Genomic DNA, 16,411 nt, shown 5'->3' with positions numbered 1-16,411 from the left:
GCTCCTGTGTCCTTTTGACACGAGGACATAGTATTTGGTAATTTCGTGGCTTTCTAGCATCACAGGATACCCCAGGCGCATCACGTGCATTTCTTTCCCTGGACTGGCAACGGATCATTTTTCCAAGGAGCCCTCTGTCTTGGTCCAGGTTCACTGGAAAACAGAGGCAGAGGTGAGAGTATCCATTCTCACACTTAGGCAGGAAGAATGTGGTTGCAGGCAAACAAGGACGGTGAGCAAAGCGACCTGAGGCCGTGGGGGAGATGTTGGCAGGGAGGGCACATCTGGGCAGCCATAACTTCACAGTAAACACAGCCAATTGCTTGGTGGGGTAACACCCCTTGAGACAGGAGGTGTGACGCCATGGCATCTCAGAACAGCCTGTTGGTGGGGGGAAGGAGGGAGGCAGCTTATCTTCTGTATTTTTCTCATTTGCTGTGTCACATGCCGTGACCCTCTCTGCGTCCCAGGAGCTATGTTTCCCGGCTCCTGTCACAGGTATAGGGGAAGCCAGAGTCTCTGCACATCCAGGCCGGTCAGCGTGTAGTTCATGCGGTCTCTCCCGGCCACCGCTGCTCTGCATGGGGACTTCTCAGTGCATTCTGGGAGCACTGGCTGTGGACACAGCTTTACAACCGAGACAACTGTGGGAATGTTGTTAGGGCCGTGTCGGCCAGGAAGCAAGACGAGTGTGCAAGGCCCGTTGGTGTAGGTGGGTCAAGGAGATGGGCCCCCGTACATTAACCAGGCCTGTTATGTCCACCCCTCCTGCCTCTCAAATAGGCTTACACCTTGTGACAATGTTCCGATCTCGTGAGGAACGAATTGCCCTCGCTCCTGTCCTGAGAGGGGAAGTGCAAGTCCAATGTTTGAAGGCAATTTTCAGTTGCCATCTCCTAAAACGACCTGAAGAGGCTTAGCAAAGCAAGACATGGTTCCCACCCCCCACCCACAGCTAGTGTGATGGCCAAAATATATCTCACCACGTCACTCCTCTACCACCTAGTTTCGTTCTATCACTTCCAGCCCAGTTCCTTATTATATTCCTGGTGAAAGCATCCCTGTCTAGGTTCCCAGACCTCTGCTGAAGCTAAAATATTTTGAAATACTTATTTATTTTGAGGGCAGAGGAGGGGTAGGGAGAGTCCCAAGCAGGCTCCACGCTGTCAGCACAGAGCCCGACACGGGGGCTTGATCTCACGAACTATGAGATCATGACCTGAGCTGAAATCAAAACAGATGCGTAACCGACTGAGTCACACAGGTGCCCCTGAAGCTAGAACTCTGCATGTCTACTGGGAGTGAGGGTGAGAGGGTCAAGGCTACGTTCACCACTTGGCTTCTGGACCCATGTATTTTAGCACTAGATATTGGCTCTGGTTCAGACTGAGCACTGTGTCCAATGTTGCCATCCCACAAGGCGTCAGTGAGCTGGCCCTTTATCTGTGGCTTCTCCAGGTCTTACCATCATTCCTTATGGGGCTGGTTTTCTCGGGGTGATGAAGTACGTGGAAAACTAGCGTCTCTTGTGATTTTGAGCCCACTGTGTCCTATCTGCGTTGTAGTTAAGTGTGCTCCCTGGTCTGTGACAATGTAACGTACGATATCATGTCAATAAATTGAGCATCTCGTCATCTCTCAGATGGTGGTGCCGGTGGAGGCACTGTGGGAAGAGTAGGTGGCGATTCTGGTGAGCAAGAATGACTTTCTCATTCCAAAGGAGAAGTCTGATATCAGCTACTTGCCACGAGGAGGTTGGCTAGTTTCCCCCACGAGTGGGACCATATTGAGGGCTCAGAATCAGTCCCGGCTGCTGGCATGTTAGACATTCAAAGTGAGAGCAGATACAATGACAAGGAAGGACTCCATGTTTGGGGGCCCATGCCTAGTCTCCTCTCCACCCCTGCAGCCATGGCTACCTAGTTCATGGCCCATTCTGTCAACCCCGCAGAGGCCAAGCAGGGAGGCTGTGGACGCCAAGTAGATATTTTGTGCCCACTCTCGTAAGTCCACTCACGCACCTCTTCCCCAGATTTCCTTGTTCCTGATCTTATTCGGTGTCTCCACCACCATCCCCCACCATCTAAGGGCTGACAAAATGCTGATCTATCATCATGGAACACGACACTGCATGACCACAGAACCAAAGAGTACATTTTACTCTCGAGCACGTATGAACACATTGGGCTCAAACCAAAGATAGATTGGTCTTCCATGTACCTCGACACCAAGAGACAATCAACCCGGTAAAAAAAAAAAAAAAAAAAATGGGGGAAGGTCCTGGTGAAATGTCAGCTAACAGGCTGGCTCAGGGACACTTTTCAGGGTTGGGACACTGGAGGTGGTATATGGACTGGAGTCTTTTTCCTTTCAGGCCTCAGAACGATGAGCTGAGACATTTGCTACTGACAAGGAGTCAGTACTTCCACACAGTAAGCCAAAATACTGCTGGTAGCTTCTGCATGCTGGGAGAATCTCCTCTACCACTATTTCCGGGGACCATCTCGAAGCGGGGCTGTAACATGCGAGCAGTCCATTCGCGGCTAGAGTCAACACTGTATTAAGGCTGCAAGAGCCAGGTCCACATCCTATTGAGTGACTCGAAGGGATGCCAGTTTCAAGTGGTGCTCGGGGCAAAAGAGGGCTCCCAACAGGGGCAGACAAGCTTCTCCGCCCCTTAGGCTGCGTGACCGAGCAGATCTTAGAGTACTAGAGGTATCTGTGGCCAATACTGACGCTGTGAGGTTTCTAACACGCTTCCAGAAGAGAGATGGCAGCAAAGACCCCTGGAGTTCTGCAGAAGGCCTAGCGTTGATTCTGGGCTCTCCCAGAGATGAAGTGCCTGACCATGGGACACAGAATTGAGGGTATGACCCCAGATGTGCATTATGATCTGAGTTTCATCAGGTCCAAGGAGTCATAGGCCAGGTGGGTACAGCCAGCAGTCATCCACCGTACAATAAAAAGGATACATTCACGATTTGGCCCAACCAAACCCAGACGACACAAGGACACGACACGAACAGGTGGCCCGGACTCCCACGGCACCTACTGCTTTTAAACCAACACGTCTCTCAACAGAGCAACGATAAAGAAGGTCGGTGGCTTTCCTTCCCATGTAAAGAACTGTTTTGGACCTCTGTATTGTTAGGGATAAAGAAAGAAAGAATTTGCCATAGCAGCAGCCCCATATCGAGTGTCGGAGATACCACAAGTGACAGAGCAGCTGTGTGGCAGTTGGGGCTACCACGTGATTCCGTTTACAAGAACCCACCCCCCTTCTCCAAGACGCGTCTGGCTTTTACAAAGGCTGGAAATGTTCATTGGACAGAGATGTGATGGGAACTGCTATCCCTATATCCTTTCTTTCTTCAAGAGTAACACTGATCTGTAATCCCTCTCAAAATGCTGTATTGCTTCGGATTTACTATGTTGGCCAGGATAAAGGATAGTTTCCACATGGCCCTTCCTATCAAATGGACTTTTACCCTATCAGCCAGGGAACCGATACAAAGAATCTGCTAAGGATGTGCATTTCATGTATGCATTGTGGTCCGTTTTCATTGGGAACCAGAGAAATAAACAAGGGGTTGGGTCCTTAGACTTTCCTCCCAGTGTACAGTTACAACAGGTCTCTTTGGGGGAAAGACTGGAGAACCATCTACTATGTATACTTGAAATGGCATCACAGGATCCTTCTTCAGGGGGATCCAATCCCCCCTCCTATGGCTTAAGGGTTTGTGGACGTGACTGGTGGGGACTGAGTCCGGGACAGGTATTTTCCATTGTGGCTGCTGAAATTAGCCTTCTGCTTTCCAGTGCTCCATACTTCCTCATTATAAAAACTTGAGAACACTCTGGTTCATCTGCCTCACCACTAGGAACACCATGATCTGTTAGCCAATGCCCTGTAGATCAAGGCACGCTGAATGCCACTCTGGCCTTCCTGTCAATTATAGTAATAATGCCTCTTGCCTCTGATGTTAAGTGCTGCCACGTGGCTTTTGCCATTCCAGAATCCCCCTGTTCCTACTGGAATTAGAAAGCCTAGTTCCACGGTAACATCTTCCACTGTCAACTGGCCTTCAAAGATGCCGGTGGACCTCTCACAAGGGAGATCTCTATTGCTCTACTGAGCGAACCATTGTCTGTGTCCTCCGGAAGTAGAGTCAGATGATAGGTTTTCAGGTCTTACGTGGTAAGTCCATTCTACCATCAGTATTTTCCTGAATCTTTTGTCTCCTTTAATATTCTGCCAAAGCAGTTCCGACATCATTACCTCATTTACTGTAGGTCATTCCCATGTCCAAGTATCAAGGAGCCAAGTTTCTAGGTAACTAGACTGGCTCCACATACCCTTGTCAAAACTTTGGGTCCCGAGTGATAGGTGTGTGACATCATATCGTTAGTCCTGTATTCTGCCTCTTCTGCATATCTAATATCCCAAAGATCCACCTGCACATATGTTTCCTGATCCCTGCTGGTACAACTCAGCCAGTTCGTGGAATTGATTCTGGGTGTAGGTAATTTTCTCCTGGGGTGGGGATTATACTTCCTCATTCAGGCTGTGTAGAGATCTGACCCTGGTTATCAGCCTAGGAACAACAAGTTGAGTAGAAGAGGATCTTAAGAAGACCGAGCTTCGGGGCGCCTGGGTGGCTCAGTCGGTTAAGCGTCCGACTTCAGCTCAGGTCACGATCTCACGGTCCGTGAGTTCGAGCCCCGCATCGGGCTCTGGGATGGCCCAGAGCCTGGAGCCTGCTTCTAATTCTGTGTCTCCCTCTCTCTCTGCCCCTCCCCCGTTCATGCTCTGTCTCTCTCTGTCTCAAAAATCAATAAACGTTAAAAAAAAAAAAAAGAAGACCGAGCTTCATTCTGTGAGGCACTTGCTGCAGGTAAGGTCGTGGGTTATTCCGGTATACAGAAAAGGGGAGTCTGTTCTCCTCTGATAAAGGGGATGGGGCTACTTTTTCCAGCCAGGGTAATTCTGAGCAATGTTGAGACTGAAGACTCTCAGGCTCATCCAACCAGGGTTCCCCTCCCCGAGCCCCCGGTGTCTGGTCCTGAACCCCATTCTTTTTCTATCTGGCTCTGGCTTTAACACAGGAAATTTATCATGGCTGTACATTTAGCATACTTTGTGCGGCCTGTACCATTCTGAGCCTTTATAATCAGACCCTGGATCTGACGTTTATGCATAGTCTGCCCTTGGGTGGTAGAAGATGAAAACTTTAAGGTTGCCATATAGGCCCTCTGGCTTCCGCAGTGCACCATAAGGTGGCGATGAACCATCCAGAATTTTTCGTTTCTTTTTTAAAGTCTCCGATGCCCTCAAAAGCAGTTTCTCGTGCCAGCCTTTATAATTATTATCACCCCTTATTAATTAAGTTCAGCAGCCACCTGATAATTGAAAACCTCACCTGATCACAATTAACCTCAGGTGACAGCTTTAGTAATTGCAATATCACTCATCAGGGCTTCACTAACCAATAGCAATGGGTGACTTATTACATCCAGTCGGGGGGACACGCCAGCACAAAATCCCCTCCTGAGAGTCTGCTTCTTAAGGGTCGCTTCTGGTAAAAGCTGCCTTAGCCTAATTTTGCTAGAAAATAGAATGTGGTACAAACACTCACGCTCTAACAATTCATTGGGGTGCGCAGTCCCAGGAAAGCAAGAGAGGGAGAAAAACGGGAGAGCAGCAGGCAAGGAGGGAGAGTAATCACGGAGGGTAATTACCGAGCCGGCCTGAGCCTTGCAAAAGCCAAAACCACTTGGTGTCACCGGACAGCAAGAGAAACTGCTGTGATTCTGATCAACCCACCAGGAAAAAGAAGGGCGAACAGCGTATCTAGTGTTTCCTTCTTACCGCATATTTTCGCTTGGCATTTGTGCAGAGTGGTGCTATACCCTGAGACGTCAGGGTGGTGCTAACTGGCCCCTCCAAACAGCTGACAGGGAAGCCGTAACTTCTACGGGTCCAACTCAGGCAATGTGTACATGCATCATTGTCCCTGTCCCAGCCAGGGCTGCAAAGGGTTCTCCTCACTCTGGTGGCCACGGTAGCAAAGCCAGTGACCATGTCTTTGCAATCACAGAAGCATCAGGAGGCGACGCAGGCGAACTCTGGTCAGGAAGCAAGGCGAATGACGGAGGCCTGGAGTGACGGGGGTAAGCCAGATGCAGCAGGTCTGGGGTGCACATAGACTGGGTCAGGCATACCCTGGTTTCTTTCAAAAGGAAATGGGTACTGGGGCGCCTGGGTGGCGCAGTCGGTTAAGCGTCCGACTTCAGCCAGGTCACGATCTCGCGGTCCGTGAGTTCGAGCCCCGCGTCAGGCTTTGGGCTGATGGCTCAGAGCCTGGAGACTGTTTCCGATTCTGTGTCTCCCTCTCTCTCTGCCCCTCCCCCGTTCATGCTCTGTCTCTTTCTGTCCCAAAAATAAATAAACGTTGAAAAAAAAAAAAAAGGAAATGGGTACTTAGAGCACAATTGAAGCATTAGATGTATTCATCGCTCCAACGTTGTCATTGCCTCAAAAACTTTTCTTTGGGCAGCGAGGATATTTCTCTCTCTTTTAGAAGTAAATTAGGAGTTCATATTGGTATTTCGAATTAAAATGGAAGATTACAGGGTCTTACTTGGATTTATACCTGAGTCTGTTGTGCTGAAAATCTTGGTTTGTAGTGACATTAAGGAACATGCTTATTTGCTGATCCTACAGGATGAATGTAGTAGTTTCAAAATAAAAATACTAATCACCCCGCTCCCCGTGTCAGACCGTATTAATCTTCACTTACATGTGGTCCCAATCTCTTCGAATACACATCCCTGATTTTTTGAACTCAGAGTATGTGACTTTCTTTGGCCAATAAAACCAGATGAAAGAAGAGTGATGGTCACTTCCAGGAGGAGGTTTGAAGAGCCCGAGTATCTTTTCCTTCCGCCTCAATGAGTGGCAAATATTCCACAGAAGCTACCGCCCGACTTGGGTCACGGAGGAAAGAGGACACAGATTGGAGCTATAGCTAACATACGATAAACATGTAGTGTGAGGGGAAAAGAAACTTTTATGATTGAAAAGCCACCAAGACTAGGGGTTGTTTATCACCATAGAAATAATCTAATCTAGGGGGCGCCTGGGTGGCTCGGTCGGTTGGGCCTCCGACTTCGGCTCAGGCCACGATCTCACAGTTTGTGGGTTCGAGCCCTGCGTCGGGCTCTGTGCTGACAGCTCAGATCCTGGAGCCTGCTTCGGATTCTGGGTCTCCCTCTCTCTCTGCTCCTCCCCAACTCATGTTCTGTCTCTCTCTCAAAAATAAATAAACATTAAAAAAATTAAAAAAAAAGAAATAATCGAATCTACATACCACTGAATACATTTTAAGATTTCCTCATGGTTCTTTTTAGTCCTTAGGATAGATCCCATTAAGGATATACTGCCGAAATACAGTTTTCCAGAGTCATTTGCGATAACTCTTCTTCGGGTGCCTACACCACCAAACCAATATACAATTATTACCGTTTCCATTTCCCCAACTTCCATAATCGTCCCTTCATCTTAATTTTACTTTTAACGACTTTCGTTTTTAAAAATATGTATTTATTGGGGTGCCTGGGCGGCTCAGTCGGTTAAGCATCTGACTTCGGCTCAGGTCATGATCTCGTGGTTCGTGGGTTCCAGCCCACATCGGGCTCGCTGCTGTCAGCACAGAGCCCGCTTCAGATCCTCTGTCCCCCTCTCTCTGCCCCTCCCACACTCGAGCACTCTCAAACATAAAAATAAACATTAAAGCATTTCTAAAACAGTAGTTATTTATTTCGAGAGAGAGAGAGGGAGAGAGAGAATCCCAAGCAGAGCCCAACACGGGGCTCCATGTTACCAACTGTAAGATCATGGCCTGAGCTGAGATCAGGAGTCAGATGCTTAACTGACTGAGCCACCCAGGCACTCCTACTTAATTTTACTTTCGAATTAAAACATTTACACAGCTCCAAAGTCAAAATTACACAACAAATTCTGTGCAGTTAAGTCTAGGTGCCATCCCTGCCCTCCTATCCGGTTCCTTCTCTCTCCTTATAGGTCCCCATTCTTACTGGCTTTTGGTTTATCCTTCCATTATTACCTATGGATAAGATAAGCAAATATGTTTCTATATTCATATACCCCCTTTCCTACACGAAAGATAGCATATCATAAATACCGTTCTATAACTTGCCTTTCTTAACAATATATCCTGGAAACGATTTCACAGAAGTATATAGAGATCCTTCTTATTTATTTTTACAGTTTTATACTATTCAGTTGTATGAATGCACCATAGGTATTCATGGACATCTGGGTTGTTTCCATTCTTACACTATCACAATTATTGGCAGTGGATAACCTTGTGCTATCTCATTTTATATTTTTACCAGTGTATTTTTTGAGCTAGATCCCAAAAGTGGAATTGCTATGTTAAAAGGTAGGCGAATGTGTAATTTCACTAGATGGTCCAAATTCTCCTCCAAGGGGTTGTATCCTTTTGTATTTCAGCAACGTACGAGAACCCGTGTCTGGGAGTTTTATTAATGGAACATAGTGTCAGGCCTTGGGTGTTTGCCAATCTGATAGGAAGGAAATGATATCTCGTATAGTTTTAACTTGCATTTTTCATATTCTGAGCAAGTTGAGCCTCTTCCCGTATATTTAGGGGTCATGCACATCCCTTCCCCCCACAAACCATTAATATACTCAGCCCATTTTTCTGCAGGGTTCTGGTGCTTTTGTTCTCAGTGTTTAGAAGTTCTTTATCTGTTAGGAATATTTATCTTTCATCTATGATATAGTTTCTATTTTAAATGGTAGGATCCCTATATAGGAGAATCTGGGAACATTTAGCAAAATTACTAAAGCGTCTTCCCTTTGACCCAGAAACCACACTATGACAATGGACTTGACGTGTCAAGCTGTTGACCCAGCAGCTGCCTACCTCTGGGCTTTTTTTCATGTAAGAAAAAGAATCCTTTAAGTGACTGTACTCAGTTTCTAAAATTTTATTGTTACTTGATGCTTTCTGACTTGAATATAAACATCTGTTTTTCTAAATATCAGACTATTGTAAATTGTATTTAAATGTTCTTCCCTGCCCCTAGGCAGGTCAAGAGCATCTATTCTCTCACTCCAATCGCTATTTGTCACCTATCATTTGTCTCTTATCTTTTATTCCATTTTCCCCCCACCACGATGTTACCCCCACCCAGTGACACAACTGTAAGTCAGTAAGTAGTATCTGGTACAAAGTTGAATGTGCCCTCCCCTACCCCTACCCCCCCCCCCCACCCTGCACACAACCAGGGCTCCCAGGGAAGCAGAAGGGAGAGAGGAATGGTTTCGCTGTTTTTTTCTCCTTTCTTTCTTTGGAATGAGCCCTCTGTGACTAGCAGGTGGAGGCCTGGTACTCAGGACAGGATGACTGCTCGAGCTCTGTGCGCATGCTCAGGAAGTTGTGACTTGCCTGGGGCATATGGGGAGCCTGGGCCCTGACTGGCCCCCTCTTGGGCCAGCTCAGGGCCTCCTAGGCTGTGTGTCCTCTTTGGCTATTATCCCTTTGGCCACATAAATGGTATATCTGCTCTCCCTGACCTCGGTGGAGATCACGCTATTTCGAGAGTCTGATGCTTTGGGTCAGCTCATGGCTGTGCCTGTCATTTCATATGGAGGAGTCCAGATCTGGCACTAATGTCCATAGACTCTATCCTAGAGAAATAAAAACACTAGTCCATAAGGATTTATATTCTGGGTTATTTATGGCTGCACTGTTTGTAGTGGCCAAAAAAAAAAAAAAAAAAAAAGAAACGACATAAGTGCCTATCAATAGGGCCAATAAATGATGGTACATTCATACAATGTGGCATTGTGTTGCTCCTAAAAAATGAGTTAGAGCTGGATCTATTGACCTGGAGAGGCGACAGTGATATACGGTCTTTTTTTTTTTTTTAATTTTTTTTTTTTCAACGTTTATTTATTTTTTTTGGGACAGAGAGAGAGACAGAGCATGAACGGGGGAGGGGCAGAGAGAGAGGGAGACACAGAATGGGAAACAGGCTCTAGGCTCTGAGCCATCAGCCCAGAGCCTGACGCGGGGCTCGAACTCACGGACCGCGAGATCGTGACCTGGCTGAAGTCGGACGCTTAGCCGACTGCGCCACCCAGGCGCCCCTGGATCTTCTTTCAATAAGCAAGAAGACTTCCTTGCTTTATGTCTATGTGTGTGTTCATAGTTTTGAATATTTTGCATATGTTGGGCCTCGGTTTCTTCACGTGTTAACGGAGGAGGACACTGGGGCTTCCGTCGTACAGCGACAGGGAGGGTCATAGGAGCTGCAGCAGGTGCACAGCAAAACGCGCTAAAAACAGTACCTCCCTGGTAATAAGCATTCGGTGGATCTTTGCTGTTATTATCACTGTGGCTATTTCACTTTACTATTTTTTTAATGTTTATTTATGTTTGAGCTGGGGGGAGGGGCAGAGAGAAGAGGGAGACACAGAATCGGAAGCAGGTTCTGAGCTGTCAGCACAGAGCCCAACGTGGAGCTCGAACTCACGAACTGCGAGATCATGGCCTGAGCCAAAGTCAGACACTTAACCGACTGAGCCACCCAGGCGCCCCTCACTATGGCTATTCTAAAAGAACACGGAGAAAGACGTAGGAGATATTTTCAGGCCGTTAATCCTGGTTACAATGTCGGGGGCGGGGGGAGAAAGTCAGGAGAAAGAGATAAACCGTGATTTTCACAAAGTAGAAATATTATTTATGATCAAAATTAAAGCGAAATTGTGGAAATTAATATCCTAAGTGGTGTCTATGACGTGGTAATGAATAAGAAGCACTATATATGTGTGGGGGCAAAAATAAAAATATCGATTTAATGAGGTGACTGGAGTGCAGGCAATTTTTCTCTTAGATCCTGTGGTTTGCTTCGATGCGGTTTTTCCTATCAATTATTTGGGAGGAAGGCCTCGTATGGCTCCTGGCACACAGGTGCTCAGTAAATGGTACCTATGGCTAAATTCATTTTATTTTAATAACTGCTCCCCTCTCAGCTGCCCAGCCTGAGGCTCCCCCCGAAACACCCATGGCTCCTCACGGGGGCCCCTGCGTACCCGCTGATAATTCGTGGCTGCAGAGCTGTTTGGGTCCTGTGCCATTAAGCACCAGGGAAGCATGATTGAAACTGTTGTTAACAACTGAACTGAAAAGGTAGCACCTGATGTGAAGGCCCCGCACCTCATGCCCCCTCACCCTACACGGTGACGCGCAAGGGATGTCCTAACTTATTTTCTGACACATCGCAGAGCCAATTTCCAGATTGGAGCTGCCACACCAGGGAAGGCTCCCTGGAGAGAAGATCATAAATTCTGATCTCCAGTCATCTTCTCCCATTTAACCAGATGTGGCATACCAAGCTCCAGGAGTGTAGGCGAGGAGAGGCGCGGGCGGGGTGTGAGAGCGGGTGGAGGTGAGCGGTGTCACTATGGCCTTGGGACAAGCACAGTGGAGAATGTCACTTGTTCTCTTAATCTCGCTTTCTGGTTTTGCTGGAAATTTAGGCTTGACCAGGAAGGCATTCTGTGGCTACATTTTTTACCTGCCCTCTCAGGGAGGAATGAGGGCATCTGGTTCTCAGAAAACAACTCCACGCCTCATATATTATGGAAGAGTATGTAACGGGAACGGATGACGGACCTGAGGGGATTTCAGGGCTGGAATGTGCTGGATACGCCTTCGGTACTTCCTCAGACCCTCCTGACTTCACCTGCTTTATCAGATTCTGCTGGCTTCACCTGCAACCTGGGCCCCAAGCTGATTGCTCTCTCTTGGTCATCATGCCTCTCTGTAAGTTCCTCCTGAGAGTGATAAAACGCATAACCAGTGTCTCTGGTTCCTCCCATCACTTCCAGGCTCAGATACAGCATCACAGCAAAGGGTATAGGATCTGGCTTTCCAAATAATTCTCAGAGGGACCCAAATGATGCCACTCAGAAATGTGCTGAGATTAACGCCACATGGGGCAGACTTTGATCGATGGGAAATAAGGGAAGGGCAGGAAACAGGCAGATACATTCTGCCTCATCCCTCTTCTGAACGGAATGCTCCCAGAGACAGTTTCTCCATATAACGTGCCTGGAGACTTCCACGTGGCTGAACAATTCTCTTGTTGACAACCTGCTTTTCTCAGCTCATCCTGAGACACGGTCGGCTCAGTAATCACCGCCTTGCATTGCTTCGCAATCCGCTCCTTTCCTCCCCTTTTTCCTCACTCTTACTGCCCTAGGTTTATACAGCACAATAAGACCGGCAGCACCTAATCCCTGCTGCAGGCTCCATTCTCTAGGGTAAAGTGGTAAACAGAATAGTGGCCCCAAAAGAGGTCTATGTTCTAATCCCTGGAACCTATGACTGTGTTACCTTTCATAGTAAAATGGATTTGCAAATACGCTTAAGTTAAATGTGTTAAGATGGGGAAATTATCCTGGATTATCCAGGTGAGCCCAATATGATCACAGGGATCCCTAAGAGAGGGAGGCAGGAGGGTCAAAGTCAGGAGAAGGTGATGTCAGGTTGGAATCAGAGATTAGAGAGATGTAGCCATGAGCCAAGGAATGCGGGCTAGTCTAGAAGCTAAAAGAGGAAAGGATGGGCCTCCCCTGGAGTCTCCAGAAGGGACCCTAACAACACTTTGTGCCCCATAAGACTCATTTCACACTTCTGACATCTGGAACTGTCAGAGAATAAATCTGTGTTGTTTTAAGCCACTAAATGTGTGGTAATTTGTTATATCAGCCATATGAGACTAATGCAGGAACCTTGGCTAAAACAGCTCTTAAATGCCCTGGTTTCCAGCATGATCCTATTTTGCATGATTAAAGTTGAATGCCATATTGTATTTTTCCTCTCTGAATTCCTTCTGTGAACAAATCCTAATCTCTCCTCCAGCAGATGGATGCCCTGGGTGGGCTGGGGCAGAGATTTATTCTCACAAAGGTAACTGTATACATATGTGTTTCTATATACACAATCAACAAAAACAGGAAGACGGGAAGGAAATATTATTAACCATGGCAGCAGGTGACGTATTTCCTGCCTTGAACTTTTGTAGATTTCCCCTCTTATCTCCAACAGACAGACATTTTTCTATTATAGTAAAAAAAATCATTTAAAGTGATTAGGTAAGAGACAGTCTAAGGATTTGCACCGGCCTCTGGTACTCTAGAAGTTAGTATAGAGGACAGACTACCATGACCTGGAACGGTCAGGGTAGGCTTCACGGAGGAGGGAGGAATCAGAGAAAGACCTGGAAGGATGGGTATTGAGGGGCAGAGTAAGAGAAGGAGATATGGTGAAAGCCAAGAAAAGTGTATTTTCCCCAGGTTAATAAATAAACCCATTTGACTTAAAGGGAACGTCTGCAAAGAATGTAATCACAGTACAAAGGAAAAAAATAACGTATGCAGCATTTCCTTTTTGTTGGATATTGTAATAAGTACTCTGCTGGGTTAACTCACTTAATCTTCCCAAAAACCTCATGAGGAAGTTCTGTAATTATCCTAAGTACACAGACAAGGAAATGGAGGAACTGAATGCCACGTAACTCGGCAGCAAGTTGATTGGGTCCAGGTTCAAACCCTACAATCACTCAGAGCTCATGTGTGACATGGAGACTGGAGAAGAACCCTTAAGGCCTTGACAGAGCAAATGTATTAATTTTCTATTGCTGCACGTAACAGACTGAATGTTTGTATCTGTGTATCCACAGCTCATAGGTTGAAACCCAGTCCCGCGTGTGATGGCATTTGGTGATGAGGCCTTTGGGAGCCCTCACGAATGGGACCAGCGCCCCATAAAAAGAGATGCCAGAGAGACGATCTCGCTCTCCACCACGTGAGGTCACAGCAAGAAGGTGGCCATCTGCAAACCAGGAGGGGGGGTCATCACCAGGACGTGACCATGCTGGCACCCTCCTGATCTTGGACTCCCCACCTTCCAAAACCATGGGAAATAAATTCCTGTTGTTTAAGCCACCCATGCTGTGGTATTTTGTTAAAGCAGCCTCACCCAAGACCTTGCATACCGAATTACTAAACATTTAGCAGATTGAAATGATACCCATTTATACAGCGCCGTGGGTCGGAGATTCAAGTAGGGTCAACTGGGGTTTCTGTTCAGGGTCTCGCAAGGCCCAACTCACGGTTTGGGCCAGGCAGGGCTCTCCTCCGGAGGCTCTGGGGACAAACCAGCATCCCAGCTCCGTCAGGTTGCTGGCTGCATGCGGTTCCTGTGGCTGTGGGCCGAGGTTCTGCCTCCTCGCTGCCTGTGGCCTCCTTCTCTTCTGCCAGCGGCTGGAGAAAACGCTCTGCCCCAAGGTGCGCGTCTAAATGAGGCCCAGCTGCATAATCTCCCTTTTGCTGTTTTGTGATTTCGGGAAGGCAGCCCATCCTCCTGACCGGCTTCCCTGGTGGGAGGTGTCGTAGCGGGATGCACTTAGCTGGGGTGGGTTTTGGAAGGATGTTAGGGCACAGCTGGGACTGAGGCGTGGACGGCGTGCAGACTGGAGACCAGAGCGCAGTCAGGGGGCCGGATGGTGAAGGCCCAGGTTAGGGCAGGTGCGGGGGAAGACAGACCGGAGAGAAATGGGGACGGTGAATCACCCTGTAGCACTTGCGACCTTTTGGAACACCTCCGCGGCCCTTATGTCACATGAGCCTCATGACGCACCTGTGGGGAAGAAGGAAGGCATGATTCTCTCCATTTGACAAATGAAGAAACTGGCAAGTCCCCGAATCTCTGTGCTTCAAAGGTCAGCCTCTGGGTCCCTGGTCCTGGCTGCCTGACTCAGGCCCCCTGTTCCTCTGGAGTTCAGGAACAGGAATTTGGGCCTTGCTATCAGGTGCCATCGGGTTCCTGCCATTGTGTCCTCCTTGGGCCCGCGGGCAGTTCCTTCCCAAGGGAAACATCTTAGGGGAATCTGATTGGCAGGCACAGAGTGAAGATAGGGGACATTCCTTTCATGCTCCGGACCCCCCAGCATTCTTAGGGAGGCTGTGAAGGGGGCCAAAGTGCGGGAAGGAAGAGGATGGGCCACAGAGAGAGGCTTTCTCACCCCTGTTAGGGGGAAAGGAGATGCGGGAGAGAGACTTTTTTATTTTTGTTTTTATTTTACGTTGTCACCTTGAGAAGGGAGCGACGGGGGACAGAGAGGGTGGAGGGAATGTGGAGACAGAGTGAATGACACCTATTGACTGTAAGTGACACAAGTCTACCGAGGGAAAATGTGGCATTCCAGAGGAGCAGGAAGGGGAAAAAAAGTCACTCATATTCCCACCAGGTTAGAAATAACACCCTTTAAGATTTTGGAGCCAGAGAGAGAGTCCAAGTTTTGCATGTGGACATGTATGTCCTATATATGTACCTACTGTTCTAGAAATCTGCTTTTGTGGTTAATCAATACCTATGATGGCTGTATGGGATGGGTCTCCAAGCAGATTCTTGCAGGGGCTGTGCCCCCTCCCCCCCATAAGCAGCGGTCAGGCACGAGCAAGTCCTGTCTCCCCCTCTCTCCAGGAAAGCCGTCCACTTAACTTGCCCTGGACAGCCTATTCTTCAGACACAAATCACTTCCAAAAAAAAAAAAAAAAAAAATCACTCCATTAAGAAATTCAGCCCAGTCATCTCAGGTCTCAAATGCTTCCATTTTCTCCAGTCCGTCTGAAAAGGAGAGACACGGAAAGGAGAATTTTAAATGGCACATATTGATTGGCTTGGCTCACCAAAAGAAGGCACTTTACCAGCTTTTCAAATTACAATTTATTCAATAGCGAAAAAGTAACTCAATTTGAGAAAGAGCTCTGACACCCTGTAGGAGTTGCTTTCTCTCCACTTAAATTATATCACGATCATTGTTCACTCATCATTCGCTGGAAGCCACTGGGCAAAGCACAGCTCCTGGCACCTAGGAGACAATCAATAAAGATGGTTGGATTAATGAGACTCTAACTGGCAGGGAAGTTCAAAGTCCAGAGACTTGGGAAATTCAATGTGGGGTGAAATGGGTTGAACGTGCAAGGTTTATCTTCTTTGGTCACTATTGGGAAGATCACAAGGTTTAGAATCAACCTGACCTAGGTTCAAATCCTGCCCCCTTTTACTTCGGTGAATACTTCATATCTGTGGACCTTAGTGTCCTTGTCAACAAGAGAAGAGACATCTTTCCTGGATGTTTGTTGTGAGGTTTCAAAGAGATGCTCCCCATCAAATGCATCTACAGGGCCAGAAGAAAGAAGGTGCCTCTAGATATTGTTCTGCTGGAGATGAGGGTTTGATTTCCCAAAGGGGAGGCAGCTATATCTTGAATCCACTAAAATAGTCAT

General features: G+C 47.5%; 1 long non-coding RNA gene across 3 annotated transcripts; it reads left to right on the top strand.

Moving 5' to 3' along the window:
* Positions 1-2,007: 2,007 nt before the first annotated feature.
* Positions 2,008-14,065, top strand: LOC123601596. 3 transcript variants are annotated; one of them, XR_006714184.1, is made up of 4 exons: positions 2,008-4,198; positions 6,099-6,171; positions 11,594-11,879; positions 13,801-14,065. It is a non-coding gene; the product is annotated as an uncharacterized LOC123601596 (long non-coding RNA). The 3 variants fall into 3 exon arrangements; XR_006714185.1 differs by lacking the exon at positions 2,008-4,198 and adding an exon at positions 4,857-4,895 and having other exon boundaries at positions 11,644-11,879; XR_006714186.1 differs by lacking the exon at positions 2,008-4,198 and adding an exon at positions 4,857-4,895.
* The last annotated feature ends 2,346 nt before the right edge of the window (positions 14,066-16,411 follow it).

Source organism: Leopardus geoffroyi, chromosome D1, assembly GCF_018350155.1.
Source record: "Leopardus geoffroyi isolate Oge1 chromosome D1, O.geoffroyi_Oge1_pat1.0, whole genome shotgun sequence".
NCBI classification, from domain to species: domain Eukaryota; kingdom Metazoa; phylum Chordata; class Mammalia; order Carnivora; family Felidae; genus Leopardus; species Leopardus geoffroyi.
This window is presented reverse-complemented; position numbering and strand designations above follow the sequence as displayed.